The 21,892-nt window shown below is 32.1% G+C and overlaps 78 non-coding genes across 78 annotated transcripts; all 78 read left to right on the top strand.

Moving 5' to 3' along the window:
- The first annotated feature begins 80 nt into the window (after positions 1-80).
- Positions 81-153, top strand: TRNAT-UGU (transfer RNA threonine (anticodon UGU)). Its single transcript has one exon. It is a non-coding gene; the product is annotated as a tRNA-Thr (tRNA).
- A 748-nt stretch (positions 154-901) lies between these two features.
- On the top strand, positions 902-974 carry TRNAT-UGU (transfer RNA threonine (anticodon UGU)). Its single transcript has one exon. It is a non-coding gene; the product is annotated as a tRNA-Thr (tRNA).
- A 200-nt stretch (positions 975-1,174) lies between these two features.
- TRNAT-UGU (transfer RNA threonine (anticodon UGU)) lies at positions 1,175-1,247 on the top strand. Its single transcript has one exon. It is a non-coding gene; the product is annotated as a tRNA-Thr (tRNA).
- Positions 1,248-1,450: 203 nt separating this feature from the next.
- Positions 1,451-1,523, top strand: TRNAT-UGU (transfer RNA threonine (anticodon UGU)). The gene has a single exon. It is a non-coding gene; the product is annotated as a tRNA-Thr (tRNA).
- A 203-nt stretch (positions 1,524-1,726) lies between these two features.
- On the top strand, positions 1,727-1,799 carry TRNAT-CGU (transfer RNA threonine (anticodon CGU)). Its single transcript has one exon. It is a non-coding gene; the product is annotated as a tRNA-Thr (tRNA).
- A 197-nt stretch (positions 1,800-1,996) lies between these two features.
- Positions 1,997-2,069, top strand: TRNAT-UGU (transfer RNA threonine (anticodon UGU)). The gene has a single exon. It is a non-coding gene; the product is annotated as a tRNA-Thr (tRNA).
- Positions 2,070-2,268: 199 nt separating this feature from the next.
- On the top strand, positions 2,269-2,341 carry TRNAT-UGU (transfer RNA threonine (anticodon UGU)). The gene has a single exon. It is a non-coding gene; the product is annotated as a tRNA-Thr (tRNA).
- A 205-nt stretch (positions 2,342-2,546) lies between these two features.
- Positions 2,547-2,619, top strand: TRNAT-UGU (transfer RNA threonine (anticodon UGU)). The gene has a single exon. It is a non-coding gene; the product is annotated as a tRNA-Thr (tRNA).
- A 200-nt stretch (positions 2,620-2,819) lies between these two features.
- TRNAT-UGU (transfer RNA threonine (anticodon UGU)) lies at positions 2,820-2,892 on the top strand. Its single transcript has one exon. It is a non-coding gene; the product is annotated as a tRNA-Thr (tRNA).
- A 200-nt stretch (positions 2,893-3,092) lies between these two features.
- TRNAT-UGU (transfer RNA threonine (anticodon UGU)) lies at positions 3,093-3,165 on the top strand. Its single transcript has one exon. It is a non-coding gene; the product is annotated as a tRNA-Thr (tRNA).
- A 197-nt stretch (positions 3,166-3,362) lies between these two features.
- TRNAT-UGU (transfer RNA threonine (anticodon UGU)) lies at positions 3,363-3,435 on the top strand. The gene has a single exon. It is a non-coding gene; the product is annotated as a tRNA-Thr (tRNA).
- Positions 3,436-3,634: 199 nt separating this feature from the next.
- On the top strand, positions 3,635-3,707 carry TRNAT-UGU (transfer RNA threonine (anticodon UGU)). Its single transcript has one exon. It is a non-coding gene; the product is annotated as a tRNA-Thr (tRNA).
- Positions 3,708-3,911: 204 nt separating this feature from the next.
- Positions 3,912-3,984, top strand: TRNAT-UGU (transfer RNA threonine (anticodon UGU)). The gene has a single exon. It is a non-coding gene; the product is annotated as a tRNA-Thr (tRNA).
- Positions 3,985-4,180: 196 nt separating this feature from the next.
- Positions 4,181-4,253, top strand: TRNAT-UGU (transfer RNA threonine (anticodon UGU)). The gene has a single exon. It is a non-coding gene; the product is annotated as a tRNA-Thr (tRNA).
- Positions 4,254-4,453: 200 nt separating this feature from the next.
- TRNAT-UGU (transfer RNA threonine (anticodon UGU)) lies at positions 4,454-4,526 on the top strand. The gene has a single exon. It is a non-coding gene; the product is annotated as a tRNA-Thr (tRNA).
- Positions 4,527-4,729: 203 nt separating this feature from the next.
- TRNAT-CGU (transfer RNA threonine (anticodon CGU)) lies at positions 4,730-4,802 on the top strand. The gene has a single exon. It is a non-coding gene; the product is annotated as a tRNA-Thr (tRNA).
- A 203-nt stretch (positions 4,803-5,005) lies between these two features.
- Positions 5,006-5,078, top strand: TRNAA-UGC (transfer RNA alanine (anticodon UGC)). Its single transcript has one exon. It is a non-coding gene; the product is annotated as a tRNA-Ala (tRNA).
- A 200-nt stretch (positions 5,079-5,278) lies between these two features.
- Positions 5,279-5,351, top strand: TRNAT-UGU (transfer RNA threonine (anticodon UGU)). The gene has a single exon. It is a non-coding gene; the product is annotated as a tRNA-Thr (tRNA).
- Positions 5,352-5,554: 203 nt separating this feature from the next.
- TRNAT-CGU (transfer RNA threonine (anticodon CGU)) lies at positions 5,555-5,627 on the top strand. The gene has a single exon. It is a non-coding gene; the product is annotated as a tRNA-Thr (tRNA).
- A 203-nt stretch (positions 5,628-5,830) lies between these two features.
- On the top strand, positions 5,831-5,903 carry TRNAT-UGU (transfer RNA threonine (anticodon UGU)). Its single transcript has one exon. It is a non-coding gene; the product is annotated as a tRNA-Thr (tRNA).
- A 203-nt stretch (positions 5,904-6,106) lies between these two features.
- On the top strand, positions 6,107-6,179 carry TRNAT-CGU (transfer RNA threonine (anticodon CGU)). Its single transcript has one exon. It is a non-coding gene; the product is annotated as a tRNA-Thr (tRNA).
- A 203-nt stretch (positions 6,180-6,382) lies between these two features.
- Positions 6,383-6,455, top strand: TRNAT-CGU (transfer RNA threonine (anticodon CGU)). Its single transcript has one exon. It is a non-coding gene; the product is annotated as a tRNA-Thr (tRNA).
- A 197-nt stretch (positions 6,456-6,652) lies between these two features.
- Positions 6,653-6,725, top strand: TRNAT-UGU (transfer RNA threonine (anticodon UGU)). The gene has a single exon. It is a non-coding gene; the product is annotated as a tRNA-Thr (tRNA).
- Positions 6,726-6,925: 200 nt separating this feature from the next.
- Positions 6,926-6,998, top strand: TRNAT-UGU (transfer RNA threonine (anticodon UGU)). Its single transcript has one exon. It is a non-coding gene; the product is annotated as a tRNA-Thr (tRNA).
- Positions 6,999-7,201: 203 nt separating this feature from the next.
- TRNAT-CGU (transfer RNA threonine (anticodon CGU)) lies at positions 7,202-7,274 on the top strand. The gene has a single exon. It is a non-coding gene; the product is annotated as a tRNA-Thr (tRNA).
- Positions 7,275-7,471: 197 nt separating this feature from the next.
- Positions 7,472-7,544, top strand: TRNAT-UGU (transfer RNA threonine (anticodon UGU)). Its single transcript has one exon. It is a non-coding gene; the product is annotated as a tRNA-Thr (tRNA).
- Positions 7,545-7,744: 200 nt separating this feature from the next.
- On the top strand, positions 7,745-7,817 carry TRNAT-UGU (transfer RNA threonine (anticodon UGU)). Its single transcript has one exon. It is a non-coding gene; the product is annotated as a tRNA-Thr (tRNA).
- Positions 7,818-8,020: 203 nt separating this feature from the next.
- Positions 8,021-8,093, top strand: TRNAT-UGU (transfer RNA threonine (anticodon UGU)). The gene has a single exon. It is a non-coding gene; the product is annotated as a tRNA-Thr (tRNA).
- A 200-nt stretch (positions 8,094-8,293) lies between these two features.
- Positions 8,294-8,366, top strand: TRNAT-CGU (transfer RNA threonine (anticodon CGU)). Its single transcript has one exon. It is a non-coding gene; the product is annotated as a tRNA-Thr (tRNA).
- Positions 8,367-8,569: 203 nt separating this feature from the next.
- TRNAT-CGU (transfer RNA threonine (anticodon CGU)) lies at positions 8,570-8,642 on the top strand. Its single transcript has one exon. It is a non-coding gene; the product is annotated as a tRNA-Thr (tRNA).
- A 197-nt stretch (positions 8,643-8,839) lies between these two features.
- TRNAT-UGU (transfer RNA threonine (anticodon UGU)) lies at positions 8,840-8,912 on the top strand. Its single transcript has one exon. It is a non-coding gene; the product is annotated as a tRNA-Thr (tRNA).
- A 200-nt stretch (positions 8,913-9,112) lies between these two features.
- Positions 9,113-9,185, top strand: TRNAT-UGU (transfer RNA threonine (anticodon UGU)). Its single transcript has one exon. It is a non-coding gene; the product is annotated as a tRNA-Thr (tRNA).
- Positions 9,186-9,388: 203 nt separating this feature from the next.
- TRNAT-UGU (transfer RNA threonine (anticodon UGU)) lies at positions 9,389-9,461 on the top strand. Its single transcript has one exon. It is a non-coding gene; the product is annotated as a tRNA-Thr (tRNA).
- A 203-nt stretch (positions 9,462-9,664) lies between these two features.
- Positions 9,665-9,737, top strand: TRNAT-CGU (transfer RNA threonine (anticodon CGU)). The gene has a single exon. It is a non-coding gene; the product is annotated as a tRNA-Thr (tRNA).
- A 203-nt stretch (positions 9,738-9,940) lies between these two features.
- On the top strand, positions 9,941-10,013 carry TRNAT-CGU (transfer RNA threonine (anticodon CGU)). Its single transcript has one exon. It is a non-coding gene; the product is annotated as a tRNA-Thr (tRNA).
- Positions 10,014-10,210: 197 nt separating this feature from the next.
- TRNAT-UGU (transfer RNA threonine (anticodon UGU)) lies at positions 10,211-10,283 on the top strand. The gene has a single exon. It is a non-coding gene; the product is annotated as a tRNA-Thr (tRNA).
- Positions 10,284-10,479: 196 nt separating this feature from the next.
- On the top strand, positions 10,480-10,552 carry TRNAT-CGU (transfer RNA threonine (anticodon CGU)). The gene has a single exon. It is a non-coding gene; the product is annotated as a tRNA-Thr (tRNA).
- A 197-nt stretch (positions 10,553-10,749) lies between these two features.
- TRNAT-UGU (transfer RNA threonine (anticodon UGU)) lies at positions 10,750-10,822 on the top strand. The gene has a single exon. It is a non-coding gene; the product is annotated as a tRNA-Thr (tRNA).
- A 201-nt stretch (positions 10,823-11,023) lies between these two features.
- On the top strand, positions 11,024-11,096 carry TRNAT-UGU (transfer RNA threonine (anticodon UGU)). The gene has a single exon. It is a non-coding gene; the product is annotated as a tRNA-Thr (tRNA).
- Positions 11,097-11,299: 203 nt separating this feature from the next.
- Positions 11,300-11,372, top strand: TRNAT-CGU (transfer RNA threonine (anticodon CGU)). Its single transcript has one exon. It is a non-coding gene; the product is annotated as a tRNA-Thr (tRNA).
- Positions 11,373-11,575: 203 nt separating this feature from the next.
- TRNAT-UGU (transfer RNA threonine (anticodon UGU)) lies at positions 11,576-11,648 on the top strand. Its single transcript has one exon. It is a non-coding gene; the product is annotated as a tRNA-Thr (tRNA).
- Positions 11,649-11,848: 200 nt separating this feature from the next.
- TRNAT-UGU (transfer RNA threonine (anticodon UGU)) lies at positions 11,849-11,921 on the top strand. The gene has a single exon. It is a non-coding gene; the product is annotated as a tRNA-Thr (tRNA).
- A 203-nt stretch (positions 11,922-12,124) lies between these two features.
- TRNAT-CGU (transfer RNA threonine (anticodon CGU)) lies at positions 12,125-12,197 on the top strand. Its single transcript has one exon. It is a non-coding gene; the product is annotated as a tRNA-Thr (tRNA).
- Positions 12,198-12,400: 203 nt separating this feature from the next.
- Positions 12,401-12,473, top strand: TRNAT-CGU (transfer RNA threonine (anticodon CGU)). The gene has a single exon. It is a non-coding gene; the product is annotated as a tRNA-Thr (tRNA).
- A 197-nt stretch (positions 12,474-12,670) lies between these two features.
- Positions 12,671-12,743, top strand: TRNAT-UGU (transfer RNA threonine (anticodon UGU)). The gene has a single exon. It is a non-coding gene; the product is annotated as a tRNA-Thr (tRNA).
- Positions 12,744-12,943: 200 nt separating this feature from the next.
- TRNAT-UGU (transfer RNA threonine (anticodon UGU)) lies at positions 12,944-13,016 on the top strand. Its single transcript has one exon. It is a non-coding gene; the product is annotated as a tRNA-Thr (tRNA).
- A 203-nt stretch (positions 13,017-13,219) lies between these two features.
- Positions 13,220-13,292, top strand: TRNAT-CGU (transfer RNA threonine (anticodon CGU)). The gene has a single exon. It is a non-coding gene; the product is annotated as a tRNA-Thr (tRNA).
- A 197-nt stretch (positions 13,293-13,489) lies between these two features.
- Positions 13,490-13,562, top strand: TRNAT-UGU (transfer RNA threonine (anticodon UGU)). Its single transcript has one exon. It is a non-coding gene; the product is annotated as a tRNA-Thr (tRNA).
- Positions 13,563-13,758: 196 nt separating this feature from the next.
- TRNAT-CGU (transfer RNA threonine (anticodon CGU)) lies at positions 13,759-13,831 on the top strand. Its single transcript has one exon. It is a non-coding gene; the product is annotated as a tRNA-Thr (tRNA).
- Positions 13,832-14,028: 197 nt separating this feature from the next.
- On the top strand, positions 14,029-14,101 carry TRNAT-UGU (transfer RNA threonine (anticodon UGU)). The gene has a single exon. It is a non-coding gene; the product is annotated as a tRNA-Thr (tRNA).
- A 201-nt stretch (positions 14,102-14,302) lies between these two features.
- TRNAT-UGU (transfer RNA threonine (anticodon UGU)) lies at positions 14,303-14,375 on the top strand. The gene has a single exon. It is a non-coding gene; the product is annotated as a tRNA-Thr (tRNA).
- Positions 14,376-14,578: 203 nt separating this feature from the next.
- Positions 14,579-14,651, top strand: TRNAT-CGU (transfer RNA threonine (anticodon CGU)). The gene has a single exon. It is a non-coding gene; the product is annotated as a tRNA-Thr (tRNA).
- A 203-nt stretch (positions 14,652-14,854) lies between these two features.
- Positions 14,855-14,927, top strand: TRNAT-UGU (transfer RNA threonine (anticodon UGU)). Its single transcript has one exon. It is a non-coding gene; the product is annotated as a tRNA-Thr (tRNA).
- A 200-nt stretch (positions 14,928-15,127) lies between these two features.
- On the top strand, positions 15,128-15,200 carry TRNAT-UGU (transfer RNA threonine (anticodon UGU)). Its single transcript has one exon. It is a non-coding gene; the product is annotated as a tRNA-Thr (tRNA).
- A 203-nt stretch (positions 15,201-15,403) lies between these two features.
- Positions 15,404-15,476, top strand: TRNAT-CGU (transfer RNA threonine (anticodon CGU)). Its single transcript has one exon. It is a non-coding gene; the product is annotated as a tRNA-Thr (tRNA).
- A 203-nt stretch (positions 15,477-15,679) lies between these two features.
- Positions 15,680-15,752, top strand: TRNAT-CGU (transfer RNA threonine (anticodon CGU)). Its single transcript has one exon. It is a non-coding gene; the product is annotated as a tRNA-Thr (tRNA).
- Positions 15,753-15,949: 197 nt separating this feature from the next.
- On the top strand, positions 15,950-16,022 carry TRNAT-UGU (transfer RNA threonine (anticodon UGU)). Its single transcript has one exon. It is a non-coding gene; the product is annotated as a tRNA-Thr (tRNA).
- A 200-nt stretch (positions 16,023-16,222) lies between these two features.
- TRNAT-UGU (transfer RNA threonine (anticodon UGU)) lies at positions 16,223-16,295 on the top strand. The gene has a single exon. It is a non-coding gene; the product is annotated as a tRNA-Thr (tRNA).
- Positions 16,296-16,498: 203 nt separating this feature from the next.
- TRNAT-CGU (transfer RNA threonine (anticodon CGU)) lies at positions 16,499-16,571 on the top strand. The gene has a single exon. It is a non-coding gene; the product is annotated as a tRNA-Thr (tRNA).
- A 203-nt stretch (positions 16,572-16,774) lies between these two features.
- Positions 16,775-16,847, top strand: TRNAT-UGU (transfer RNA threonine (anticodon UGU)). Its single transcript has one exon. It is a non-coding gene; the product is annotated as a tRNA-Thr (tRNA).
- Positions 16,848-17,047: 200 nt separating this feature from the next.
- TRNAT-UGU (transfer RNA threonine (anticodon UGU)) lies at positions 17,048-17,120 on the top strand. The gene has a single exon. It is a non-coding gene; the product is annotated as a tRNA-Thr (tRNA).
- A 203-nt stretch (positions 17,121-17,323) lies between these two features.
- TRNAT-CGU (transfer RNA threonine (anticodon CGU)) lies at positions 17,324-17,396 on the top strand. The gene has a single exon. It is a non-coding gene; the product is annotated as a tRNA-Thr (tRNA).
- A 197-nt stretch (positions 17,397-17,593) lies between these two features.
- On the top strand, positions 17,594-17,666 carry TRNAT-UGU (transfer RNA threonine (anticodon UGU)). The gene has a single exon. It is a non-coding gene; the product is annotated as a tRNA-Thr (tRNA).
- A 196-nt stretch (positions 17,667-17,862) lies between these two features.
- On the top strand, positions 17,863-17,935 carry TRNAT-CGU (transfer RNA threonine (anticodon CGU)). Its single transcript has one exon. It is a non-coding gene; the product is annotated as a tRNA-Thr (tRNA).
- A 197-nt stretch (positions 17,936-18,132) lies between these two features.
- Positions 18,133-18,205, top strand: TRNAT-UGU (transfer RNA threonine (anticodon UGU)). Its single transcript has one exon. It is a non-coding gene; the product is annotated as a tRNA-Thr (tRNA).
- A 201-nt stretch (positions 18,206-18,406) lies between these two features.
- Positions 18,407-18,479, top strand: TRNAT-UGU (transfer RNA threonine (anticodon UGU)). The gene has a single exon. It is a non-coding gene; the product is annotated as a tRNA-Thr (tRNA).
- A 203-nt stretch (positions 18,480-18,682) lies between these two features.
- On the top strand, positions 18,683-18,755 carry TRNAT-CGU (transfer RNA threonine (anticodon CGU)). Its single transcript has one exon. It is a non-coding gene; the product is annotated as a tRNA-Thr (tRNA).
- Positions 18,756-18,958: 203 nt separating this feature from the next.
- TRNAT-UGU (transfer RNA threonine (anticodon UGU)) lies at positions 18,959-19,031 on the top strand. The gene has a single exon. It is a non-coding gene; the product is annotated as a tRNA-Thr (tRNA).
- Positions 19,032-19,231: 200 nt separating this feature from the next.
- TRNAT-UGU (transfer RNA threonine (anticodon UGU)) lies at positions 19,232-19,304 on the top strand. The gene has a single exon. It is a non-coding gene; the product is annotated as a tRNA-Thr (tRNA).
- Positions 19,305-19,507: 203 nt separating this feature from the next.
- On the top strand, positions 19,508-19,580 carry TRNAT-CGU (transfer RNA threonine (anticodon CGU)). Its single transcript has one exon. It is a non-coding gene; the product is annotated as a tRNA-Thr (tRNA).
- A 203-nt stretch (positions 19,581-19,783) lies between these two features.
- Positions 19,784-19,856, top strand: TRNAT-CGU (transfer RNA threonine (anticodon CGU)). The gene has a single exon. It is a non-coding gene; the product is annotated as a tRNA-Thr (tRNA).
- Positions 19,857-20,053: 197 nt separating this feature from the next.
- TRNAT-UGU (transfer RNA threonine (anticodon UGU)) lies at positions 20,054-20,126 on the top strand. Its single transcript has one exon. It is a non-coding gene; the product is annotated as a tRNA-Thr (tRNA).
- A 200-nt stretch (positions 20,127-20,326) lies between these two features.
- Positions 20,327-20,399, top strand: TRNAT-UGU (transfer RNA threonine (anticodon UGU)). Its single transcript has one exon. It is a non-coding gene; the product is annotated as a tRNA-Thr (tRNA).
- A 203-nt stretch (positions 20,400-20,602) lies between these two features.
- Positions 20,603-20,675, top strand: TRNAT-CGU (transfer RNA threonine (anticodon CGU)). The gene has a single exon. It is a non-coding gene; the product is annotated as a tRNA-Thr (tRNA).
- A 203-nt stretch (positions 20,676-20,878) lies between these two features.
- TRNAT-UGU (transfer RNA threonine (anticodon UGU)) lies at positions 20,879-20,951 on the top strand. Its single transcript has one exon. It is a non-coding gene; the product is annotated as a tRNA-Thr (tRNA).
- Positions 20,952-21,151: 200 nt separating this feature from the next.
- On the top strand, positions 21,152-21,224 carry TRNAT-UGU (transfer RNA threonine (anticodon UGU)). The gene has a single exon. It is a non-coding gene; the product is annotated as a tRNA-Thr (tRNA).
- A 203-nt stretch (positions 21,225-21,427) lies between these two features.
- On the top strand, positions 21,428-21,499 carry TRNAT-CGU (transfer RNA threonine (anticodon CGU)). The gene has a single exon. It is a non-coding gene; the product is annotated as a tRNA-Thr (tRNA).
- Positions 21,500-21,702: 203 nt separating this feature from the next.
- On the top strand, positions 21,703-21,775 carry TRNAT-CGU (transfer RNA threonine (anticodon CGU)). The gene has a single exon. It is a non-coding gene; the product is annotated as a tRNA-Thr (tRNA).
- The last annotated feature ends 117 nt before the right edge of the window (positions 21,776-21,892 follow it).

Raw genomic sequence — 21,892 nt, 5'->3', positions numbered from 1 at the left:
CACAAATTGTAAAATATCGCATAACCGGGTTATTTTTATTTTCATTGAATTTAGAATTCGTTGTTTTACACTGCTTGTGCGCCACCATAGCTCGGTGGTTAGAGCACTGGTCTTGTAAACCAGGGGTCGTGAGTTCAATCCTCACTGGTGGCTCCCAGAGTGCTGTGTTATAAATGCTTTTAATTTGGGGGATATTACATATGTCTTTGTTTTTTATGATATTTTAATATTTGAAAATACATAAAGAAAGATTTTCTTTAATGAATTTTAAAACACAAATTGTAAAATATCACATAAAAACGTTATTTTTATTTTGATTGAATTCAGAAATCGTTGTTTTACACTCCATGTGAGGAACTATAGCTCAGTGGTTAGAACGCTGGTCTTGTAAACCAGGGGTCGTGAGTTCAATCCTCACTGGTGGCTCTCAGAGTGCTGTGTTATAAATGCTTTGAATTTGGGGGATATTACATTTGTCTTTGTTTTTCATGATATTTTAATATTTGAAAATACATAAAGAAAGATTTTCTTTAATGAATTTTAAAACACAAATTGTAAAATATCACATAACCGGGTTATTTTTATTTTCATTGAATTTAGAATTCGTTGTTTTACACTGCATGTGCGCCACCATAGCTCAGTTGTTAGAGCACTGGTCTTGTAAATAAGGGGTCGTGAGTTCAATCCTCACTGGTGGCTCTCAGAGTGCTGTGTTGTAAATGCTTTTAATTTGAGGGATATTACATATGTCTTTGTTTTCTATGATATTTTAATATTTGAAAATACATATAGAAGAGAGATTTTCTTTAATGAATTTTAAAACACAAATTGTAAAATATCTCATAACCGGGTTATTTTTTTTTCATTGAATTTACATTTCGTTTTTTTACACTGCATGTGCGCCACCATAGCTCAGTGGTTAGAGCACTGGTCTTGTAAACCCGGGGTCGTGAGTTCAATCCTCACTGGTGGCTCTCAGAGTGCTGTGTTATAAATGCTTTTAATTTGGGGGATATTACATATGTCTTTGTTTTTTATGATATTTTAATATTTGAAAATACATAAAGAAAGATTTTCTTTAATGAATTTTAAAACACAAATTGTAAAATATCACATAACCGGGTTATTTTTATTTTCATTGAATTTAGAATTCGTTGTTTTACACTGCATGTGCGCCACTATAGCTCAGTGGTTAGAGCACTGGTCTTGTAAACCAGGGGTCGTGAGTTCAATCCTCGCTGGTGGCTCTCAGAGTGCAGTGTTATAAATGCTTTTAATTTGTGGGATATTACATATGTCTTTGTTTTTTATGATATTTTAATATTTGAAAATACATAAAGAAGAAAGATTTTCTTTAATGAATTTTAAAACACAAATTGTAAAATATCACGTAACCGGGTTATTTTTATTTTCATTGAATTTAGAATTCGTTGTTTTACACTGCTTGTGCGCCACCATAGCTCAGTGGTTAGAGCACTGGTCTTGTAAACCAGGGGTCGTGAGTTCAATCCTCACTGGTGGCTCTCAGAGTGATGTGTTATAAATGCTTTTAATTTGAGGGATATTACATATGCCTTTGTTTTTTATGATTTTTAAATATTTGAAAATACATAAAGAAGAAAGATTTTCTTTAATGAATTTTAAAACACAAATTGTAAAATATCACATAACCGGGTTATTTTTATTTTCATTGAATTTAGAATTCGTTGCTTTACACTGCATGTGCGCCACCATAGCTCAGTGGTTAGAGCACTGGTCTCGTAAACCAGGGGTCGTGAGTTCATTCCTCACTGGTGGCTATCAGAGTGCTGTGTTATAAATGCTTTTAATTTGAGGGATATTACATATGTCTTTGTTTTTTATGATATTTTAATATTTGAAAATACATAAAGAAGAAAGATTTTCTTTAATGAATTTTAAAACACAAATTGTAAAATATCACATAACCGGGTTATTTTCATTGAATTTAGAATTCGTTGTTTTACACTGCATGTGCGCCACCATAGCTCAGTGGTTAGAGCTTTGGTCTTGTAAACCAGGGGTCGTGAGTTCAATCCTCACTGGTGGCTCTCAGAGTGCTGTGTTATAAATGCTTTTAATTTGGGGGATATTACATATGTCTTTGTTTTTTATGATATTTTAATATTTGAAAATACATAAAGAAAGATTTTCTTTAATGAATTTTAAAACACAAATTGTAAAATATCACATAACCGGGTTATTTTTTTTTCATTGAATTTAGAATTCGTTGTTTTACACTGCATGTGCGCCACCATAGCTCAGTGGTTAGAGCACTGGTCTTGTAAACCAGGGGTCGTGAGTTCAATCCTTACTGGTGGCTCTCAGAGTGCTGTGTTATAAATGCTTTTAATTTGAGGGATATTACATATGCCTTTGTTTTTTATGATTTTTAAATATTTGAAAATACATAAAGAAGAAAGATTTTCTTTAATGAATTTTAAAACACAAATTGTAAAATATCACATAACCGGGTTATTTTTTTTTTTCCATTGAATTTAGAATTCGTTGTTTTACACTGCATGTGCGCCACCATAGCTCAGTGGTTAGAGCACTGGTCTTGTAAACCAGGGGTCGTGAGTTCAATCCTCACTGGTGGCTCTCAGAGTGCTGTGTTATAAATGCTTTTAATTTGGGGGATATTACATATGTCTTTGTTTTTTATGATATTTTAATATTTGAAAATACATAAAGAAAGATTTTCTTTAATGAATTTTAAAACACAAATTGTAAAATATCACATAACCGGGTTATTTTTATTTTCATTGAATTTAGAATTCGTTGTTTTACACTGCATGTGCGCCTCCATAGCTCAGTGGTTAGAGCACTGGTCTTGTAAACCAGGGGTCGTGAGTTCAATCCTCACTGGTGGCTATCAGAGTGCTGTGTTATAAATGCTTTTAATTTGGGGGATATTACATATGTCTTTGTTTTTTATGATATTTTAATATTTGAAAATACATAAAGAAAGATTTTCTTTAATGAATTTTAAAACACAAATTGTAAAATATCACATAACCGGGTTATTTTTATTTTCATTGAATTTAGAATTCGTTGTTTTACACTGCATGTGCGCCACCATAGCTCAGTGGTTAGAGCACTGGTCTTGTAAACCAGGGGTCGTGAGTTCAATCCTCACTGGTGGCTCTCAGAGTGCTGTGTTATAAATGCTTTTAATTTGAGGGATATTACATATGTCTTTGTTTTTTATGATATTTTAATATTTGAAAATACATAAAGAAGAAAGATTTTCTTTAATGAATTTTAAAACACAAATTGTAAAATATCACATAACCGGGTTATTTTCATTGAATTTAGAATTCGTTGTTTTACACTGCATGTGCGCCACCATAGCTCAGTGGTTAGAGCTTTGGTCTTGTAAACCAGGGGTCGTGAGTTCAATCCTCACTGGTGGCTCTCAGAGTGCTGTGTTATAAATGCTTTTAATTTGGGGGATATTACATATGTCTTTGTTTTTTATGATATTTTAATATTTGAAAATACATAAAGAAAGATTTTCTTTAATGAATTTTAAAACACAAATTGTAAAATATCACATAACCGGGTTATTTTTTTTTCATTGAATTTAGAATTCGTTGTTTTACACTGCATGTGCGCCACCATAGCTCAGTGGTTAGAGCACTGGTCTTGTAAACCAGGGGTCGTGAGTTCAATCCTCACTGGTGGCTCTCAGAGTGCTGTGTTATAAATGCTTTTAATTTGAGGGATATTACATATGCCTTTGTTTTTTATGATTTTTAAATATTTGAAAATACATAAAGAAGAAAGATTTTCTTTAATGAATTTTAAAACACAAATTGTAAAATATCACATAACCGGGTTATTTTTTTTTTCCATTGAATTTAGAATTCGTTGTTTTACACTGCATGTGCGCCACCATAGCTCAGTGGTTAGAGCACTGGTCTTGTAAACCAGGGGTCGTGAGTTCAATCCTCACTGGTGGCTCTCAGAGTGCTGTGTTATAAATGCTTTTAATTTGGGGGATATTACATATGTCTTTGTTTTTTATGATATTTTAATATTTGAAAATACATAAAGATTTTCTTTAATGAATTTTAAAACACAAATTGTAAAATATCACATAACCGGGTTATTTTTATTTTCATTGAATTTAGAATTCGTTGTTTTACACTGCATGTGCGCCTCCATAGCTCAGTGGTTAGAGCACTGGTCTTGTAAACCAGGGGTCGTGAGTTCAATCCTCACTGGTGGCTATCAGAGTGCTGTGTTATAAATGCTTTTAATTTGGGGGATATTACATATGTCTTTGTTTTTTATGATATTTTAATATTTGAAAATACATAAAGAAAGATTTTCTTTAATGAATTTTAAAACACAAATTGTAAAATATCACATAACCGGGTTATTTTTATTTTCATTGAATTTAGAATTCGTTGTTTTACACTGCATGTGCGCCACCATAGCTCAGTGGTTAGAGCACTGGTCTTGTAAACCAGGGGTCGTGAGTTCAATCCTCACTGGTGGCTCTCAGAGTGCTGTGTTATAAATGCTTTTAATTTGAGGGATATTACATATGCCTTTGTTTTTTATGATTTTTAAATATTTGAAAATACATAAAGAAGAAAGATTTTCTTTAATGATTTTTAAAACACAAATTGTAAAATATCACATAACCGGGTTATTTTTATTTTCATTGAATTTAGAATTCGTTGTTTTACACTGCATGTGCGCCACCATAGCTTAGTGGTTAGAGCACTGGTCTCGTAAATCAGGGGTCGTGAGTTCAATCCTCAATGGTGGCTCTCAGAGTGATGTGTTATAAATGCTTTTAATTTGAGGGATATTACATATGCCTTTGTTTTTTATGATTTTTAAATATTTGAAAATACATAAAGAAGAAAGATTTTCTTTAATGAATTTTAAAACACAAATTGTAAAATATCACATAACCGGGTTATTTTTATTTTCATTGAATTTAGAATTCGTTGTTTTACACTGCATGTGCGCCACCATAGCTCAGTGGTTAGAGCACTGGTCTTGCAAACCAGGGGTCGTGAGTTCAATCCTCACTGGTGGCTCTCAGAGTGCTGTGTTATAAGTGCTTTTAATTTGGGGGATATTACATATGTCTTTGTTTTTTATGATATTTTAATATTTGAAAATACATAAAGAAAGATTTTCTTTAATGAATTTTTAAACACAAATTGTAAAATATCACATAACCGGGTTATTTTTATTCTCATTGAATTTAGAATTCGTTGTTTTACACTGCATGTGCGCCACTATAGCTCAGTGGTTAGAGCACTGGTCTTGTAAACCAGGGGTCGTGAGTGTAATCCTCACTGGTGGCTCTCAGAGTGCTGTGTTATAAATGCTTTTAATTTGAGGGATATTACATATGCCTTTGTTTTTTATGATTTTTAAATATTTGAAAATACATAAAGAAGAAAGATTTTCTTTAATGAATTTTAAAACACAAATTGTAAAATATCACATAACCGGGTTATTTTTATTTTCATTGAATTTAGAATTCGGTGTTTTACACTGCATGTGCGCCACCATAGCTCAGTGGTTAGAGCACTGGTCTCGTAAACCAGGGGTCGTGAGTTCATTCCTCACTGGTGGCTATCAGAGTGCTGTGTTATAAATGCTTTTAATTTGAGGGATATTACATATGTCTTTGTTTTTTATGATATTTTAATATTTGAAAATACATAAAGAAGAAAGATTTTCCTTAATGAATTTTAAAACACAAATTGTAAAATATCACATAACCGGGTTATTTTTATTTTCATTGAATTTAGAATTCGGTGTTTTACACTGCATGTGCGCCACCATAGCTCAGTGGTTAGAGCACTGGTCTTGTAAACCAGGGGTCGTGAGTTCAATCCTCACTGGTGGCTCTCAGAGTGCTGTGTTATAAATGCTTTTAATTTGAGGGATATTACATATGCCTTTGTTTTTTATGATTTTTAAATATTTGAAAATACATAACGAAGAAAGATTTTCTTTAATGAATTTTAAAAGACAAATTGTAAAATATCACATAACCGGGTTATTTTTATTTTCATTAAATTTAGAATTCGTTGTTTTACACTGCATGTGCGCCACCATAGCTCAGTGGTTAGAGCACTGGTCTCGTAAACCAGGGGTCGTGAGTTCAATCCTCACTGGTGGCTCTCAGAGTGATGTGTTATAAATGCTTTTAATTTGAGGGATATTACATATGCCTTTGTTTTTTATGATTTTCAAATATTTGAAAATACATAAAGAAGAAAGATTTTCTTTAATGAATTTTAAAACACAAATTGTAAAATATCACATAACCGGGTTATTTTTATTTTCATTGAATTTAGAATTCGTTGTTTTACACTGCATGTGCGCCACCATAGCTCAGTGGTTAGAGCCTTGGTCTCGTAAACCAGGGGTCGTGAGTTCATTCCTCACTGGTGGCTATCAGAGTGCTGTGTTATAAATGCTTTTAATTTGAGGGATATTACACATGTCTTTCTTTATTATGATATTTTAATATTTGAAAATACATAAAGAAGAAAGATTTTCTTTAATGAATTTTAAAACACAAATTGTAAAATATCACATAACCGGGTTATTTTCATTGAATTTAGAATTCGTTGTTTTACACTGCATGTGCGCCACCATAGCTCAGTGGTTAGAGCACTGGTCTTGTAAACCAGGGGTCGTGAGTTCAATCCTCACTGGTGGCTATCAGAGTGCTGTGTTATAAATGCTTTTAATTTGGGGGATATTACATATGTCTTTGTTTTTTATGATATTTTAATATTTGAAAATACATAAAGAAAGATTTTCTTTAATGAATTTTAAAACACAAATTGTAAAATATCACATAACCGGGTTATTTTTATTTTCATTGAATTTAGAATTCGTTGTTTTACAATGCATGTGCGCCACTATAGCTCAGTGGTTAGAGCACTGGTCTTGTAAACCAGGGGTCGTGAGTTCAATCCTCACTGGTGGCTCTCAGAGTGCTGTGTTATAAATGCTTTTAATTTGAGGGATATTACATATGCCTTTGTTTTTTATGATTTTTAAATATTTGAAAATACATAAAGAAGAAAGATTTTCTTTAATGAATTTTAAAACACAAATTGTAAAATATCACATAACCGGGTTATTTTTATTTTCATTGAATTTAGAATTCGGTGTTTTACACTGCATGTGCGCCACCTTAGCTCAGTGGTTAGAGCACTGGTCTCGTAAACCAGGGGTCGTGAGTTCATTCCTCACTGGTGGCTATCAGAGTGCTGTGTTATAAATGCTTTTAATTTGAGGGATATTACATATGTCTTTGTTTTTTATGATATTTTAATATTTGAAAATACATAAAGAAGAAAGATTTTCTTTAATGAATTTTAAAACACAAATAGTAAAATATCACATAACCGGGTTATTTTCATTGAATTTAGAATTCGTTGTTTTACACTGCATGTGCGCCACCATAGCTCAGCGGTTAGAGCTTTGGACTTGTAAACCAGGGGTCGTGAGTTCAATCCTCACTGGTGGCTCTCAGAGTGCTGTGTTATAAATGCTTTTAATTTGGGGGATATTACATATGTCTTTGTTTTTTATGATATTTTAATATTTGAAAATACATAAAGAAAGATTTTCTTTAATGAATTTTAAAACACAAATTGTAAAATATCACATAACCGGGTTATTTTTATTTTCATTGAATTTAGAATTCGTTGTTTTACACTGCATGTGCGCCACCATAGCTTAGTGGTTAGAGCACTGGTCTTGTAAACCAGGGGTCGTGAGTTCAATCCTCACTGGTGGCTCTCAGAGTGATGTGTTATAAATGCTTTTAATTTGAGGGATATTACATATGTCTTTGTTTTTTATGATTTATAAATATTTGAAAATACATAAAGAAGAAAGATTTTCTTTAATGAATTTTAAAACACAAATTGTAAAATATCACATAACCGGGTTATTTTTATTTTCATTGAATTTAGAATTCGTTGTTTTACACTGCATGTGCGCCACCATAGCTCAGTGGTTAGAGCACTGGTCTTGTAAACCAGGGGTCGTGAGTTCAATCCTCACTGGTGGCTCTCAGAGTGCTGTGTTATAAATGCTTTTAATTTGGGGGATATTACATATGTCTTTGTTTTTTATGATATTTTAATATTTGAAAATACATAAAGAAAGATTTTCTTTAATGAATTTTAAAACACAAATTGTAAAATATCACATAACCGGGTTATTTTTATTTTCATTGAATTTAGAATTCGTTGTTTTACACTGCATGTGCGCCACCATAGCTCAGTGGTTAGAGCACTGGTCTCGTAAACCAGGGGTCGTGAGTTCAATCCTCACTGGTGGCTCTCAGAGTGATGTGTTATAAATGCTTTTAATTTGAAGGATATTACATATGCCTTTGTTTTTTATGATTTTTAAATATTTGAAAATACATAAAGAAGAAAGATTTTCTTTAATGAATTTTAAAACACAAATTGTAAAATATCACATAACCGGGTTATTTTTATTTTCATTGAATTTAGAATTCGTTGTTTTACACTGCATGTGCGCCACCATAGCTCAGTGGTTAGAGCACTGGTCTCGTAAACCAGGGGTCGTGAGTTCATTCCTCACTGGTGGCTATCAGAGTGCTGTGTTATAAATGCTTTTAATTTGAGGGATATTACACATGTCTTTGTTTTTTATGATATTTTAATATTTGAAAATACATAAAGAAGAAAGATTTTCTTTAATGAATTTTAAAACACAAATTGTAAAATATCACATAACCGGGTTATTTTCATTGAATTTAGAATTCGTTGTTTTACACTGCATGTGCGCCACCATAGCTCAGTGGTTAGAGCACTGGTCTTGTAAACCAGGGGTCGTGAGTTCAATCCTCACTGGTGGCTCTCAGAGTGCTGTGTTATAAATGCTTTTAATTTGGGGGATATTACATATGTCTTTGTTTTTTATGATATTTTAATATTTGAAAATACTTAAAGAAAGATTTTCTTTAATGAATTTTAAAACACAAATTGTAAAATGTCACATAACCGGGTTATTTTTATTTTCATTGAATTTAGAATTCGTTGTTTTACACTGCATGTGCGGCTCCATGGCTCAGTGGATAGAGCACTGGTCTTGTAAACCAGGGGTCGTGAGTTCAATCCTCACTGGTGGCTCTCAGAGTGCTGTGTTATAAATGCTTTTAATTTGAGGGATATTACATATGTCTTTGTTTTTTATGATATTTTAATATTTGAAAATACATAAAGAAGAAAGATTTTCTTTAATGAATTTTAAAAGACAAATTGTAAAATATCACATAACCGGGTTATTTTTATTTTCATTGAATTTAGAATTCGTTGTTTTACACTGCATGTGCGCCACCATAGCTCAGTGGTTAGAGCACTGGTCTTGTAAACCAGGGGTCGTGAGTTCAATCCTCACTGGTGGCTCTCAGAGTGCTGTGTTATAAATGCTTTTAATTTGAGGGATATTACATATGCCTTTGTTTTTTATGATTTTTAAATATTTGAAAATACATAAAGAAGAAAGATTTTCTTTAATGATATTTAAAACACAAATTGTAAAATATCACATAACCGGGTTATTTTTATTTTCATTGAATTTAGAATTCGTTGTTTTACACTGCATGTGCGCCACCATAGCTCTGTGGTTAGAGCACTGGTCTCGTAAACCAGGGGTCGTGAGTTCAATCCTCACTGGTGGCTCTCAGAGTGATGTGTTATAAATGCTTTTAATTTGAGGGATATTACATATGTCTTTGTTTTTTATGATTTTTAAATATTTGAAAATACATAAAGAAGAAAGATTTTCTTTAATGAATTTTAAAACACAAATTGTAAAATATCTTATAACCGGGTTATTTTTATTTTCATTGAATTTAGAATTCGTTGTTTTACACTGCATGTGCGCCACCATAGCTCAGTGGTTAGAGCACTGGTCTCGTAAACCAGGGGTCGTGAGTTCATTCCTCACTGGTGGCTATCAGAGTGCTGTGTTATAAATGCTTTTAATTTGAGAGATATTACATATGTCTTTGTTTTTTATGATATTTTAATATTTGAAAATACATAAAGAAGAAAGATTTTCTTTAATGAATTTTAAAACACAAATTGTAAAATATCACATAACCGGGTTATTTTCATTGAATTTAGAATTCGTTGTTTTACACTGCATGTGCGCCACCATAGCTCAGTGGTTAGAGCACTGGTCTTGTAAACCAGGGGTCGTGAGTTCAATCCTCACTGGTGGCTGTCAGAGTGCTGTGTTATAAATGCTTTTAATTTGGGGGATATTACATATGTCTTTGTTTTTTATGATATTTTAATATTTGAAAATACATAAAGATTTTCTTTAATGAATTTTAAAACACAAATTGTAAAATATCACATAACCGGGTTATTTTTATTTTCATTGAATTTAGAATTCGGTGTTTTACACTGCATGTGCGCCACCTTAGCTCAGTGGTTAGAGCACTGGTCTCGTAAACCAGGGGTCGTGAGTTCATTCCTCACTGGTGGCTATCAGAGTGCTGTGTTATAAATGCTTTTAATTTGAGGGATATTACATATGTCTTTGTTTTTTATGATATTTTAATATTTGAAAATACATAAAGAAGAAAGATTTTCTTTAATGAATTTTAAAACACAAATAGTAAAATATCACATAACCGGGTTATTTTCATTGAATTTAGAATTCGTTGTTTTACACTGCATGTGCGCCACCATAGCTCAGTGGTTAGAGCTTTGGTCTTGTAAACCAGGGGTCGTGAGTTCAATCCTCACTGGTGGCTCTCAGAGTGCTGTGTTATAAATGCTTTTAATTTTGGGGGATATTACATATGTCTTTGTTTTTTATGATATTTTAATATTTGAAAATACATAAAGAAAGATTTTCTTTAATGAATTTTAAAACACAATTTGTAAAATATCACATAACCGGGTTATTTTTATTTTCATTGAATTTAGAATTCGTTGTTTTACACTGCATGTGCGCCACCATAGCTTAGTGGTTAGAGCACTGGTCTTGTAAACCAGGGGTCGTGAGTTCAATCCTCACTGGTGGCTCTCAGAGTGATGTGTTATAAATGCTTTTAATTTGAGGGATATTACATATGTCTTTGTTTTTTATGATTTATAAATATTTGAAAATACATAAAGAAGAAAGATTTTCTTTAATGAATTTTAAAACACAAATTGTAAAATATCACATAACCGGGTTATTTTTATTTTCATTGAATTTAGAATTCGTTGTTTTACACTGCATGTGCGCCACCATAGCTCAGTGGTTAGAGCACTGGTCTCGTAAACCAGGGGTCGTGAGTTCATTCCTCACTGGTGGCTATCAGAGTGCTGTGTTATAAATGCTTTTAATTTGAGGGATATTACATATGTCTTTGTTTTTTATGATATTTTAATATTTGAAAATACATAAAGAAGAAAGATTTTCTTTAATGAATTTTAAAACACAAATTGTAAAATATCACATAACCGGGTTATTTTTATTTTCATTGAATTTAGAATTCGTTGTTTTACACTGCATGTGCGCCACCATAGCTCAGTGGTTAGAGCACTGGTCTTGTAAACCAGGGGTCGTGAGTTCAATCCTCACTGGTGGCTCTCAGAGTGCTGTGTTATAAATGCTTTTAATTTGGGGGATATTACATATGTCTTTGTTTTTTATGATATTTTAATATTTGAAAATACATAAAGAAAGATTTTCTTTAATGAATTTTAAAACACAAATTGTAAAATATCACATAACCGGGTTATTTTTATTTTCATTGAATTTAGAATTCGTTGTTTTAAACTGCATGTGCGCCACCATAGCTCAGTGGTTAGAGCACTGGTCTTGTAAACCAGGGGTCGTGAGTTCAATCCTCATTGGTGGCTCTCAGAGTGCTGTGTTATAAATGCTTTTAATTTGAGGGATATTACATATGCCTTTGTTTTTTATGATTTTTAAATATTTGAAAATACATAAAGAAGAAAGATTTTCTTTAATGAATTTTAAAAGACAAATTGTAAAATATCACATAACCGGGTTATTTTTATTTTCATTGAATTTAGAATTCGTTGTTTTACACTGCATGTGCGCCACCATAGCTCAGTGGTTAGAGCACTGGTCTCGTAAACCAGGGGTCGTGAGTTCAATCTTCACTGGTGGCTCTCAGAGTGATGTGTTATAAATGCTTTTAATTTGAAGGATATTACATATGCCTTTGCTTTTTATGATTTTTAAATATTTGAAAATACATAAAGAAGAAAGATTTTCTTTAATGAATTTTAAAACACAAATTGTAAAATATCACATAACCGGGTTATTTTTATTTTCATTGAATTTAGAATTCGTTGTTTTACACTGCATGTGCGCCACCATAGCTCAGTGGTTAGAGCACTGGTCTCGTAAACCAGGGGTCGTGAGTTCATTCCTCACTGGTGGCTATCAGAGTGCTGTGTTATAAATGCTTTTAATTTGAGGTATATTACACATGTCTTTGTTTTTTATGATATTTTAATATTTGAAAATACATAAAGAAGAAAGATTTTCTTTAATGAATTTTAAAACACAAATTGTAAAATATCACATAACCGGGTTATTTTCATTGAATTTAGAATTCGTTGTTTTACACTGCATGTGCGCCACCATAGCTCAGTGGTTAGAGCACTGGTCTTGTAAACCAGGGGTCGTGAGTTCAATCCTCACTGGTGGCTCTCAGAGTGCTGTGTTATAAATGCTTTTAATTTGGGGGATATTACATATGTCTTTGTTTTTTATGATATTTTAATATTTGAAAATACATAAAGAAAGATTTTCTTTAATGAATTTTAAAACACAAATTGTAAAATGTCACATAACCGGGTTATTTTTATTTTCATTGAATTTAGAATTCGTTGTTTTACACTGCATGTGCGCCACCATAGCTCAGTGGTTAGAGCACTGGTCTTGTAAACCAGGGGTCGTGAGTTCAATCCTCACTGGTGGCTCTCAGAGTGCTGTGTTATAAATGCTTTTAATTTGAGGGATATTACATATGTCTTTGTTTTTTATGATTTTTAAATATTTGAAAATACATAAAGAAGAAAGATTTTCTTTAATGAATTTTAAAACACAAATTGTAAAATATCTTATAACCGGGTTATTTTTATTTTCATTGAATTTAGAATTCGTTGTTTTACACTGCATGTGCGCCACCATAGCTCAGTGGTTAGAGCACTGGTCTCGTAAACCAGGGGTCGTGAGTTCATTCCTCACTGGTGGCTATCAGAGTGCTGTGTTATAAATGCTTTTAATTTGAGGGATATTACATATGTCTTTGTTTTTTATGATATTTTAATATTTGAAAATACATAAAGAAGAAAGATTTTCTTTAATGAATTTTAAAACACAAATTGTAAAATATCACATAACCGGGTTATTTTCATTGAATTTAGAATTCGTTGTTTTACACTGCATGTGCGCCACCATAGCTCAGTGGTTAGAGCACTGGTCTTGTAAACCAGGGGTCGTGAGTTCAATCCTCACTGGTGGCTGTCAGAGTGCTGTGTTATAAATGCTTTTAATTTGGGGGATATTACATATGTCTTTGTTTTTTATGATATTTTAATATTTGAAAATACATAAAGATTTTCTTTAATGAATTTTAAAACACAAATTGTAAAATATCACATAACCGGGTTATTTTTATTTTCATTGAATTTAGAATTCGGTGTTTTACACTGCATGTGCGCCACCTTAGCTCAGTGGTTAGAGCACTGGTCTCGTAAACCAGGGGTCGTGAGTTCATTCCTCACTGGTGGCTATCAGAGTGCTGTGTTATAAATGCTTTTAATTTGAGGGATATTACATATGTCTTTGTTTTTTATGATATTTTAATATTTGAAAATACATAAAGAAGAAAGATTTTCTTTAATGAATTTTAAAACACAAATAGTAAAATATCACATAACCGGGTTATTTTCATTGAATTTAGAATTCGTTGTTTTACACTGCATGTGCGCCACCATAGCTCAGTGGTTAGAGCTTTGGTCTTGTAAACCAGGGGTCGTGAGTTCAATCCTCACTGGTGGCTCTCAGAGTGCTGTGTTATAAATGCTTTTAATTTTGGGGGATATTACATATGTCTTTGTTTTTTATGATATTTTAATATTTGAAAATACATAAAGAAAGATTTTCTTTAATGAATTTTAAAACACAATTTGTAAAATATCACATAACCGGGTTATTTTTATTTTCATTGAATTTAGAATTCGTTGTTTTACACTGCATGTGCGCCACCATAGCTTAGTGGTTAGAGCACTGGTCTTGTAAACCAGGGGTCGTGAGTTCAATCCTCACTGGTGGCTCTCAGAGTGATGTGTTATAAATGCTTTTAATTTGAGGGATATTACATATGTCTTTGTTTTTTATGATTTATAAATATTTGAAAATACATAAAGAAGAAAGATTTTCTTTAATGAATTTTAAAACACAAATTGTAAAATATCACATAACCGGGTTATTTTTATTTTCATTGAATTTAGAATTCGTTGTTTTACACTGCATGTGCGCCACCATAGCTCAGTGGTTAGAGCACTGGTCTCGTAAACCAGGGGTCGTGAGTTCATTCCTCACTGGTGGCTATCAGAGTGCTGTGTTATAAATGCTTTTAATTTGAGGGATATTACATATGTCTTTGTTTTTTATGATATTTTAATATTTGAAAATACATAAAGAAGAAAGATTTTCTTTAATGAATTTTAAAACACAAATTGTAAAATATCACATAACCGGGTTATTTTTATTTTCATTGAATTTAGAATTCGTTGTTTTACACTGCATGTGCGCCACCATAGCTCAGTGGTTAGAGCACTGGTCTTGTAAACCAGGGGTCGTGAGTTCAATCCTCACTGGTGGCTCTCAGAGTGCTGTGTTATAAATGCTTTTAATTTGGGGGATATTACATATGTCTTTGTTTTTTATGATATTTTAATATTTGAAAATACATAAAGAAAGATTTTCTTTAATGAATTTTAAAACACAAATTGTAAAATATCACATAACCGGGTTATTTTTATTTTCATTGAATTTAGAATTCGTTGTTTTAAACTGCATGTGCGCCACCATAGCTCAGTGGTTAGAGCACTGGTCTTGTAAACCAGGGGTCGTGAGTTCAATCCTCATTGGTGGCTCTCAGAGTGCTGTGTTATAAATGCTTTTAATTTGAGGGATATTACATATGCCTTTGTTTTTTATGATTTTTAAATATTTGAAAATACATAAAGAAGAAAGATTTTCTTTAATGAATTTTAAAAGACAAATTGTAAAATATCACATAACCGGGTTATTTTTATTTTCATTGAATTTAGAATTCGTTGTTTTACACTGCATGTGCGCCACCATAGCTCAGTGGTTAGAGCACTGGTCTCGTAAACCAGGGGTCGTGAGTTCAATCCTCACTGGTGGCTCTCAGAGTGATGTGTTATAAATGCTTTTAATTTGAAGGATATTACATATGCCTTTGCTTTTTATGATTTTTAAATATTTGAAAATACATAAAGAAGAAAGATTTTCTTTAATGAATTTTAAAACACAAATTGTAAAATATCACATAACCGGGTTATTTTTATTTTCATTGAATTTAGAATTCGTTGTTTTACACTGCATGTGCGCCACCATAGCTCAGTGGTTAGAGCACTGGTCTCGTAAACCAGGGGTCGTGAGTTCATTCCTCACTGGTGGCTATCAGAGTGCAGTGTTATAAATGCTTTTAATTTGAGGGATATTACACATGTCTTTGTTTTTTATGATATTTTAATATTTGAAAATACATAAAGAAGAAAGATTTTCTTTAATGAATTTTAAAACACAAATTGTAAAATATCACATAACCGGGTTATTTTCATTGAATTTAGAATTCGTTGTTTTACACTGCATGTGCGCCACCATAGCTCAGTGGTTAGAGCACTGGTCTTGTAAACCAGGGGTCGTGAGTTCAATCCTCACTGGTGGCTCTCAGAGTGCTGTGTTATAAATGCTTTTAATTTGGGGGATATTACATATGTCTTTGTTTTTTATGATATTTTAATATTTGAAAATACATAAAGAAAGATTTTCTTTAATGAATTTTAAAACACAAATTGTAAAATGTCACATAACCGGGTTATTTTTATTTTCATTGAATTTAGAATTCGTTGTTTTACACTGCATGTGCGCCACCATAGCTCAGTGGTTAGAGCACTGGTCTTGTAAACCAGGGGTCGTGAGTTCAATCCTCACTGGTGGCTCTCAGAGTGCTGTGTTATAAATGCTTTTAATTTGAGGGATATTACATATGCCTTTGTTTATTATGATTTTTAAATATTTGAAAATACATAAAGAAGAAAGATTTTCTTTAATGATTTTTAAAACACAAATTGTAAAATATCACATAACCGGGTTATTTTTATTTTCATTGAATTTAGAATTCGTTGTTTTACACTGCATGTGCGCCACCATAGCTCTGTGGTTAGAGCACTGGTCTCGTAAACCAGGGGTCGTGAGTTCAATCCTCACTGGTGGCTCTCAGAGTGATGTGTTATAAATGCTTTTAATTTGAGGGATATTACATATGTCTTTGTTTTTTATGATTTTTAAATATTTGAAAATACATAAAGAAGAAAGATTTTCTTTAATGAATTTTAAAACACAAATTGTAAAATATCTTATAACCGGGTTATTTTTATTTTCATTGAATTTAGAATTCGTTGTTTTACACTGCATGTGCGCCACCATAGCTCAGTGGTTAGAGCACTGGTCTTGTAAACCAGGGGTCGTGAGTTCAATCCTCACTGGTGGCTCTCAGAGTGCTGTGTTATAAATGCTTTTAATTTGGGGGATATTACATATGTCTTTGTTTTTTATGATATTTTAATATTTGAAAATACATAAAGAAAGATTTTCTTTAATGAATTTTAAAACACAAATTGTAAAATATCACATAACCGGGTTATTTTTATTTTCATTGAATTTAGAATTCGTTGTTTTAAACTGCATGTGCGCCACCATAGCTCAGTGGTTAGAGCACTGGTCTTGTAAACCAGGGGTCGTGAGTTCAATCCTCATTGGTGGCTCTCAGAGTGCTGTGTTATAAATGCTTTTAATTTGAGGGATATTACATATGCCTTTGTTTTTTATGATTTTTAAATATTTGAAAATACATAAAGAAGAAAGATTTTCTTTAATGAATTTTAAAAGACAAATTGTAAAATATCACATAACCGGGTTATTTTTATTTTCATTGAATTTAGAATTCGTTGTTTTACACTGCATGTGCGCCACCATAGCTCAGTGGTTAGAGCACTGGTCTCGTAAACCAGGGGTCGTGAGTTCATTCCTCACTGGTGGCTATCAGAGTGCTGTGTTATAAATGCTTTTAATTTGAGGGATATTACATATGTCTTTGTTTTTTATGATATTTTAATATTTGAAAATACATAAAGAAGAAAGATTTTCTTTAATGAATTTTAAAACACAAATTGTAAAATATCACATAACCGGGTTATTTTCATTGAATTTAGAATTCGTTGTTTTACACTGCATGTGCGCCACCATAGCTCAGTGGTTAGAGCACTGGTCTTGTAAACCAGGGGTCGTGAGTTCAATCCTCACTGGTGGCTGTCAGAGTGCTGTGTTATAAATGCTTTTAATTTGGGGGATATTACATATGTCTTTGTTTTTTATGATATTTTAATATTTGAAAATACATAAAGATTTTCTTTAATGAATTTTAAAACACAAATTGTAAAATATCACATAACCGGGTTATTTTTATTTTCATTGAATTTAGAATTCGGTGTTTTACACTGCATGTGCGCCATCTTAGCTCAGTGGTTAGAGCACTGGTCTCGTAAACCAGGGGTCGTGAGTTCATTCCTCACTGGTGGCTATCAGAGTGCTGTGTTATAAATGCTTTTAATTTGAGGGATATTACATATGTCTTTGTTTTTTATGATATTTTAATATTTGAAAATACATAAAGAAGAAAGATTTTCTTTAATGAATTTTAAAACACAAATAGTAAAATATCACATAACCGGGTTATTTTCATTGAATTTAGAATTCGTTGTTTTACACTGCATGTGCGCCACCATAGCTCAGTGGTTAGAGCTTTGGTCTTGTAAACCAGGGGTCGTGAGTTCAATCCTCACTGGTGGCTCTCAGAGTGCTGTGTTATAAATGCTTTTAATTTTGGGGGATATTACATATGTCTTTGTTTTTTATGATATTTTAATATTTGAAAATACATAAAGAAAGATTTTCTTTAATGAATTTTAAAACACAATTTGTAAAATATCACATAACCGGGTTATTTTTATTTTCATTGAATTTAGAATTCGTTGTTTTACACTGCATGTGCGCCACCATAGCTTAGTGGTTAGAGCACTGGTCTTGTAAACCAGGGGTCGTGAGTTCAATCCTCACTGGTGGCTCTCAGAGTGATGTGTTATAAATGCTTTTAATTTGAGGGATATTACATATGTCTTTGTTTTTTATGATTTATAAATATTTGAAAATACATAAAGAAGAAAGATTTTCTTTAATGAATTTTAAAACACAAATTGTAAAATATCACATAACCGGGTTATTTTTATTTTCATTGAATTTAGAATTCGTTGTTTTACACTGCATGTGCGCCACCATAGCTCAGTGGTTAGAGCACTGGTCTCGTAAACCAGGGGTCGTGAGTTCATTCCTCACTGGTGGCTATCAGAGTGCTGTGTTATAAATGCTTTTAATTTGAGGGATATTACATATGTCTTTGTTTTTTATGATATTTTAATATTTGAAAATACATAAAGAAGAAAGATTTTCTTTAATGAATTTTAAAACACAAATTGTAAAATATCACATAACCGGGTTATTTTTATTTTCATTGAATTTAGAATTCGTTGTTTTACACTGCATGTGCGCCACCATAGCTCAGTGGTTAGAGCACTGGTCTTGTAAACCAGGGGTCGTGAGTTCAATCCTCACTGGTGGCTCTCAGAGTGCTGTGTTATAAATGCTTTTAATTTGGGGGATATTACATATGTCTTTGTTTTTTATGATATTTTAATATTTGAAAATACATAAAGAAAGATTTTCTTTAATGAATTTTAAAACACAAATTGTAAAATATCACATAACCGGGTTATTTTTATTTTCATTGAATTTAGAATTCGTTGTTTTAAACTGCATGTGCGCCACCATAGCTCAGTGGTTAGAGCACTGGTCTTGTAAACCAGGGGTCGTGAGTTCAATCCTCATTGGTGGCTCTCAGAGTGCTGTGTTATAAATGCTTTTAATTTGAGGGATATTACATATGCCTTTGTTTTTTATGATTTTTAAATATTTGAAAATACATAAAGAAGAAAGATTTTCTTTAATGAATTTTAAAAGACAAATTGTAAAATATCACATAACCGGGTTATTTTTATTTTCATTGAATTTAGAATTCGTTGTTTTACACTGCATGTGCGCCACCATAGCTCAGTGGTTAGAGCACTGGTCTCGTAAACCAGGGGTCGTGAGTTCAATCCTCACTGGTGGCTCTCAGAGTGATGTGTTATAAATGCTTTTAATTTGAAGGATATTACATATGCCTTTGCTTTTTATGATTTTTAAATATTTGAAAATACATAAAGAAGAAAGATTTTCTTTAATGAATTTTAAAACACAAATTGTAAAATATCACATAACCGGGTTATTTTTATTTTCATTGAATTTAGAATTCGTTGTTTTACACTGCATGTGCGCCACCATAGCTCAGTGGTTAGAGCACTGGTCTCGTAAACCAGGGGTCGTGAGTTCATTCCTCACTGGTGGCTATCAGAGTGCTGTGTTATAAATGCTTTTAATTTGAGGGATATTACACATGTCTTTGTTTTTTATGATATTTTAATATTTGAAAATACATAAAGAAGAAAGATTTTCTTTAATGAATTTTAAAACACAAATTGTAAAATATCACATAACCGGGTTATTTTCATTGAATTTAGAATTCGTTGTTTTACACTGCATGTGCGCCACCATAGCTCAGTGGTTAGAGCACTGGTCTTGTAAACCAGGGGTCGTGAGTTCAATCCTCACTGGTGGCTCTCAGAGTGCTGTGTTATAAATGCTTTTAATTTGGGGGATATTACATATGTCTTTGTTTTTTATGATATTTTAATATTTGAAAATACATAAAGAAAGATTTTCTTTAATGAATTTTAAAACACAAATTGTAAAATGTCACATAACCGGGTTATTTTTATTTTCATTGAATTTAGAATTCGTTGTTTTACACTGCATGTGCGCCACCATAGCTCAGTGGTTAGAGCACTGGTCTTGTAAACCAGGGGTCGTGAGTTCAATCCTCACTGGTGGCTCTCAGAGTGCTGTGTTATAAATGCTTTTAATTTGAGGGATATTACATATGCCTTTGTTTATTATGATTTTTAAATATTTGAAAATACATAAAGAAGAAAGATTTTCTTTAATGATTTTTAAAACACAAATTGTAAAATATCACATAACCGGGTTATTTTTATTTTCATTGAATTTAGAATTCGTTGTTTTACACTGCATGTGCGCCACCATAGCTCTGTGGTTAGAGCACTGGTCTCGTAAACCAGGGGTCGTGAGTTCAATCCTCACTGGTGGCTCTCAGAGTGATGTGTTATAAATGCTTTTAATTTGAGGGATATTACATATGTCTTTGTTTTTTATGATTTTTAAATATTTGAAAATACATAAAGAAGAAAGATTTTCTTTAATGAATTTTAAAACACAAATTGTAAAATATCTTATAACCGGGTTATTTTTATTTTCATTGAATTTAGAATTCGTTGTTTTACACTGCATGTGCGCCACCATAGCTCAGTGGTTAGAGCACTGGTCTTGTAAACCAGGGGTCGTGAGTTCAATCCTCACTGGTGGCTCTCAGAGTGCTGTGTTATAAATGCTTTTAATTTGGGGGATATTACATATGTCTTTGTTTTTTATGATATTTTAATATTTGAAAATACATAAAGAAAGATTTTCTTTAATGAATTTTAAAACACAAATTGTAAAATATCACATAACCGGGTTATTTTTATTTTCATTGAATTTAGAATTCGTTGTTTTAAACTGCATGTGCGCCACCATAGCTCAGTGGTTAGAGCACTGGTCTTGTAAACCAGGGGTCGTGAGTTCAATCCTCATTGGTGGCTCTCAGAGTGCTGTGTTATAAATGCTTTTAATTTGAGGGATATTACATATGCCTTTGTTTTTTATGATTTTTAAATATTTGAAAATACATAAAGAAGAAAGATTTTCTTTAATGAATTTTAAAAGACAAATTGTAAAATATCACATAACCGGGTTATTTTTATTTTCATTGAATTTAGAATTCGTTGTTTTACACTGCATGTGCGCCACCATAGCTCAGTGGTTAGAGCACTGGTCTCGTAAACCAGGTGTCGTGAGTTCAATTCCACTGGTGGCTCTCAGAGTGAAGTGTTATAAATGCTTTTAATTTGAAGGATATTACATATGCCTTTGTTTTTTATGATTTTTAAATATTTGAAAATACATAAAGAAGAAAGATTTTCTTTAATGAATTTTAAAACACAAATTGTAAAATATCACATAACCGGGTTATTTTTATTTTCATTGAATTTAGAATTCGTTGTTTTACACTGCATGTGTGCCACCATAGCTCAGTGGTTAGAGCACTGGTCTCGTAAACCAGGGGTCGTGAGTTCATTCCTCACTGGTGGCTATCAGAGTGCTGTGTTATAAATGCTTTTAATTTGAGGGATATTACACATGTCTTTGTTTTTTATGATATTTTAATATTTGAAAATACATAAAGAAGAAAGATTTTCTTTAATGAATT

The sequence above is a fragment of the Parasteatoda tepidariorum genome, chromosome 8, assembly GCF_982258835.1.
Source record: "Parasteatoda tepidariorum strain Cologne lab strain chromosome 8, Ptep-v5.0, whole genome shotgun sequence".
Lineage (NCBI taxonomy): Eukaryota > Metazoa > Arthropoda > Arachnida > Araneae > Theridiidae > Parasteatoda > Parasteatoda tepidariorum.
Note: the sequence above shows the minus strand (reverse complement) of the source record. Positions and strands in the feature narration are given on the sequence as shown.